Source organism: Solanum pennellii, chromosome 7 (assembly GCF_001406875.1).
Source record: "Solanum pennellii chromosome 7, SPENNV200".
Lineage (NCBI taxonomy): Eukaryota > Viridiplantae > Streptophyta > Magnoliopsida > Solanales > Solanaceae > Solanum > Solanum pennellii.
The window spans coordinates 62634950-62640974 of NC_028643.1; positions in this window are offsets into that span (position 1 = coordinate 62634950).

The following is a 6025-nucleotide window of genomic DNA, read 5'->3' on the forward strand; positions in this document are numbered from 1 at the left end:
TCCTCATCTACCAAGGAAGCCCTTCTAGCCTGCTCCAACTCTATCTGCTCTCTCTTTCTCACCCAAGCCTCATCAGCGGCCTCTGTGGTGTGGCTGGAGCGGTGCCTCTTGGTACGCATACGCTGATCTGACTGTGGCTCAACAAGAACTTTGAACAAGGCCTCTAGAACAATGTCATCTGCTAGCTTAGTGGGAGCACTATCTGGATCAGTGCCCCTTATCTCTAGGATAGCGTCGAGTCGGCGCACAAGCCGGCCAAATCAGTCTGGATGGCAGTGGGGTAAGTAGTGGGGGATGGTCGTACTAGAACAGCAACTCAAAAGCATCGAGAAATTCATGGACCAAAATGGATTTTTGCATCCAAGGTTGAATGTGATGGAGCAGAGTAGCTATCTATGCCTCCAACTTCTGAACTCGAGCTAGAGAGATCAATGTCGCAGATTGTTGTGTAGATCTCGACGAGCTGGGGCCCCTACTACTTGCATGTGAGGATGATACCAGAGTGGGGTCAGTATGCTCTGGTGCTTCAAGGTTAGCCTCTTGGGCTAGCTCCACCGTATCAGCTAGGTTCTCGCTCAGTGAAGGAACCTCAATCCAAGGCTTTCTATGTGGTGCTGCTACATTGGCCTCATCTTTGATAAGACCTATATCCAGAGTACCTATCGGCTTACGGAGTCTGTCACAGTGTCAAATCGGCACTCCGGCGTCCCTACATAACTGGAAGATAAGACAAGGAAAGGGATAAGTAGTAGAAGTCTTAAATACCCTTTCATGGATCTCCGCTATAAGCACCCGAGCGAAGTCTATCTCCAGCCCCCCAACCAGTGCTGCTACCATTACCGCCCTATCCCATGTGACTACATTATCATCTTTCGCGAGCGATAAGCAATGTCGGACCAGCAGCCAAAAAAAGTTGTCTACAAAAGTAAGAGTAGCCTTCTTGATCAGCCCTCGAGGTTCTATCACCCACTCTACTCTCTCACCATCAGTCGCCAGATACTAAGCCATCCATTTCTTCGCTGCCTCTTTCTTTTCTGCGCTTCGCTGAAACTCACCACTCTGAATAATCTCCCACCTGTAGTTAAACTCAAAATTATTTTGGGCCCACTGTGTCCCGGTGGTGGGGTCGTATAGGAAATGACGGATGGTAGACTCGGATATGTCGACCCGACAGCCCAAGACTAATGTAGAGGTGAGAGGATCTTGTTTGGCGGGTCTTGCCCACCGATCTAGGGAACCTCGTAGAGTAGCAACATAGGAGACATAGAACACCCGAACGATCTCCTCACTAAAAGAGTCAAAATCTCAGGCCATTCACTTAAATTTATGCAGATTGAATAGTATGTGCACCTCGGGACCATAGGCAAACTCCATGTGAGGACGCGACGCTCATAAGTAACCAACCAAGTAATCACACTCTTTTCATTCAACATTCTGGCATCTCGATATACCTGTCATTGCCACTCCACGCACTAATGGTTGGGTTCATCGACGACCGGAGTGGGGCCACCCGATCGGGGTGGAGGTGCAACCTCGGAACTAGTGGCTTCATTAGACGAGGCTTTTTCTTCTTGATCTCTAGATTTCGTGGCCCCCTGAGAGTTGGAATCGGAGGTAGTGGTTGTCTGCGACCCTGAGGCCTGGGCCAATTCTAAACCCGTAGCATCCATAGAGCTAGATGTCGAGCTCCTTCTAAATTGGAAACAGCCCCAGCAGGTGAACTGATCAGTATGCGCTCCTCATTAGACTAGGAGGCAGTGACTACGTCAGAAGTCACCTTCCTAGGGTTTCCCCTAGTGACCCGTGTTGCTGCTCTCGGTGTTGCGGACCTTGTGTCACGCCTCGAGCTACCCCCGAGACACGGACACGGAACCTAGGACCACAAGTGATCCCAAGCTAATGCTGCTGGCATGATCATGAGCGTACTAAAGATAATAAACTATTGCGGAAGCTAAATCATACTTAAAATGAAAATATGGGGAATACCCATAGGAGACATAGAACACCCGAACGATCTCCTCACTAAAAGAGTCAAAATCTCAGGCCATTCACTTAAATTTATGCAGATTGAATAGTATGTGCACCTCGGGACCATAGGCAAACTCCATGTGAGGACGCGACGCTCATAAGTAACCAACCAAGTAATCACACTCTTTTCATTCAACATTCTGGCATCTCGATATACCTGTCATTGCCACTCCACGCACTAATGGTTGGGTTCATCGACGACCGGAGTGGGGCCACCCGATCGGGGTGGAGGTGCAACCTCGGAACTAGTGGCTTCATTAGACGAGGCTTTTTCTTCTTGATCTCTAGATTTCGTGGCCCCCTGAGAGTTGGAATCGGAGGTAGTGGTTGTCTGCGACCCTGAGGCCTGGGCCAATTCTAAACCCGTAGCATCCATAGAGCTAGATGTCGAGCTCCTTCTAAATTGGAAACAGCCCCAGCAGGTGAACTGATCAGTATGCGCTCCTCATTAGACTAGGAGGCAGTGACTACGTCAGAAGTCACCTTCCTAGGGTTTCCCCTAGTGACCCGTGTTGCTGCTCTCGGTGTTGCGGACCTTGTGTCACGCCTCGAGCTACCCCCGAGACACGGACACGGAACCTAGGACCACAAGTGATCCCAAGCTAATGCTGCTGGCATGATCATGAGCGTACTAAAGATAATAAACTATTGCGGAAGCTAAATCATACTTAAAATGAAAATATGGGGAATACCCATATTCTATAACTGAGATATTTGAAAACAATAAGTTTAATACAAAAGAAATATTAACTCAATACTAAGATAAATCTAACTATGTCGGAAAATAGCCTCTAAACTAGACTAAAAATGCTGGGACAAGCCCCAGCTAAATCTAGCAAAAACTGAAACTAAATGACTAAAGACTAAAATGGAACTCATGACTGTTGTCCTCGGAGAATGAGGACTCACCACTGAATTTGCTGAACTGGAGATTGGGAAATCGATCTATGCGTGATCTGGATGCTGAGAAACTGAACCTACATATGAGAAGATGTAGCGCACGTATGCATCAGTACTTGAAAGGTACTGAGCATGTAATAGAGTAAAGCTAAAATAAGATATAACTGAACAAGCACAAAAAACAAGTATAATAATCTGAACGTGATGTGCTGATTTCTGAGCTAACTAGATGCAATGACCAATTTATAACATGTTGAAACTAAATACAGAATATACTGATAAATGGTCAATGCAGAGAGTCTGACTGAACTGTGGGAGCTACTAATAAACGATAATAAAACCACAAGAGCTAAATGTGGAGTCCGGTGTATACGCCCCATCGAGAGGACCCAATATACCCCGCCAAAGGTATAAAGGCATGCTGGCGTGATCACTAAACTGATTGCCCAGAGAGGGGACTTACAACCTACTTGGCTAGTAGTTCTTTGAATATTGGGTACGCTAAACCCTAGTCCAACTCGGTATTATGCTACTCCCAATGAATTCTGTAAATTAACTGATTATATCTGAATTTCTGTAAATACTGGATAGCTCAAAATTGAACATGCAAACGAGAATGCAACAATTAATCTGGTAATTATGCATTTATAACTGAGGCATGTATATCTGAAGTGTCTGAAATATATGACCTAGCATGTGTAATTCAAGAACTAAATAAATACAAAGCAAGGGTTCTGAAATTTATGCGATAATTTGAGTAATAACATGATAATCTGATTTGGAACATATATCTAATAAATTCATGAAGTTATATCAAAGTTCTAGGAACCCTAGGTTTAATCATGATAAGAGAATCAAGAACTGACTGAAACTAAAGACCCAATGGGTGAAAGGAACCAACTAGTGAAATCCCACATACCTGGTGACGAAATCCACGGAAAAATACTTAACTTTCAGTGCTAGAACTGTTGGAGCTTGTGGCGTTCTTGAACTAGGGTTCTTGGGATTTTTTCCTCCTATCTTGCTTCTAATTTTCTAAGTTTTGATTTTATGATTTGACTTGGATATGTTTTAATCATGTTTCTAGGCTTAAACTGACTAAAATCTGATGATTTAGGGTCAAAATGACGTAACTTAGGGTTTAAACGGAGTGGGAAAGGTCAAAAAGACCCCTGGGAAGGTTGTTGTCGGGCCTCACGACGGCCAGGACTGACGGTCCGTCGTGCACCCGACGCCCTGTTGTTGGGTCCGTCATGAGGGCCTGTTCGACAAGCCTTTACTAATATGGGCATAACTTTTTTCTCAAAGGTCAGATTTTAGCAAGGTTGGTGGCTCTGGAAAGATAATTAAATTATCTATCTATGGGTAGGTCATGGGAGAACTAATTCATTTTGTGCTAAGAGTTATGATCATTTTAAGTTGACCCAACTACATTTCCCCTTAACTGGCTGCAAATTTTCCACCTACAGACCGTAGGTCAACCTACGAACCATGCTGGTCATCCATAGCTCTTGTCAGAGAGTGGTTGAAGGGATTCTTGATCGACGGTCATGGACTACGGACCGTCGTTTGACCTACCGTAAGTCCGTCCGTCATCCAAGACTTAACCAATTTTTCAAGGCTAAAATTTTTGGGAGTTTTTGATCCCCATCGACGGTTGTGCAGGACGAACCGTGGTTCAGGCTACGCTCCATCTATGCCACTGTTGGTAGCACCTGCAGATTTTTCTAATAAACTAATTTTTGGTCTGTTTTGGCTACGGGGTGTTACATTATCTCCCCCTTGGAAACATTCCTCCTCGAATGAAGACTAAACTAGGTGAAATAGAGGAAGAGAAATGCAAACCCCACTACTAAACACTAAGAACTGAGTTCTGACTGAATTGAGTTCTGAGTACATGCAATTACACTAAAAATGAAAGTACAAACTGAGGGAACATGATTCTAAAACTAAATTTACGCATGAATGACTGTAAAACTGAAGAGGAACTATTACCTCAAGCTGGAGTGGAATCGGAAAGAAAAAGCTAAGGATACTTGGCTTTCATGGCTGCTTCTGCTTCCCAAGTAGCTCCCTCTACGGACTGACTCCTCCACAAAATATTGACTGAATCGAATTCTTTGTTTCTCAACATTTTAACCTGACGGTCAAGAATCTCAACTGGTACATCCTCCTTAGAAAGACTCTCTTTCACCGCCACACTCTCTAATGGCACTATAGAGGTTGGGTCAACAACGCACTTCTTCAAGAGTGAGATGTGGAAGACCGGATGCACTGCTGCTAATTTTGCTGGCAACTCTAACTCATATGCCACCTTGCCAATCCTTTTCAAGATCTTGTAAGGGCCTACATATCTAGGAATGAGCTTCCCATTCTTTCCAAATCTCATCACCCCTTTCATAGGTGAGACTTTAAGAAAAACCCAATCATCATCTTGGAACTCTAGTTCCCTTCTCCTTAATCTGCATAAGATTTCTGACAACTTTAGGCTCTCGTAAATCTATCTCTAATGAGTTTCACTTTCTCCATAGCATAAAGGACTGAATCTGGACCTATCAAAGCTGCTTCACCTACTTCAAATCAACCAACAGGAGATCTACATCTACGCCCATATAAAGCCTCATAAGGGGCCATCTGAATGCTGGAATGGTAGCTATTATTGTAGGCAAACTCAATAAGAGGAAGGTGATCATCCCAACTACCTTTGAAATCGATCACACAAGTCTTCAACATATCCTCTAAGGTGTGAATGGTACGCTATGCCTGCCCATCCGTCTGTGGATGAAATGTTGTACTAAGGTTAACTTGAGTGCCAAAACCTTTTTGAAATGACTTCTAGAAATGAGAGGTAAACTGAGGACCTCTATCTGAGATGATAGACAAAGGAACCCCATGCAACCTCACAATTTTAGTAAGGTAAAGCTTGGCATAGTCCTCTGCCGAATATGTAGTCTTGACCGCCAAAAAGCGAGAAGACTTAGTCATCCTATCAACTATCACCCAAATTGAGTCATGTTGTCTGTGAGTACGAGGTAACCTTGTGATGAAATCCATATTGATCACATCCCACTTCCAAGTAGGAATATCGATCTCTTGA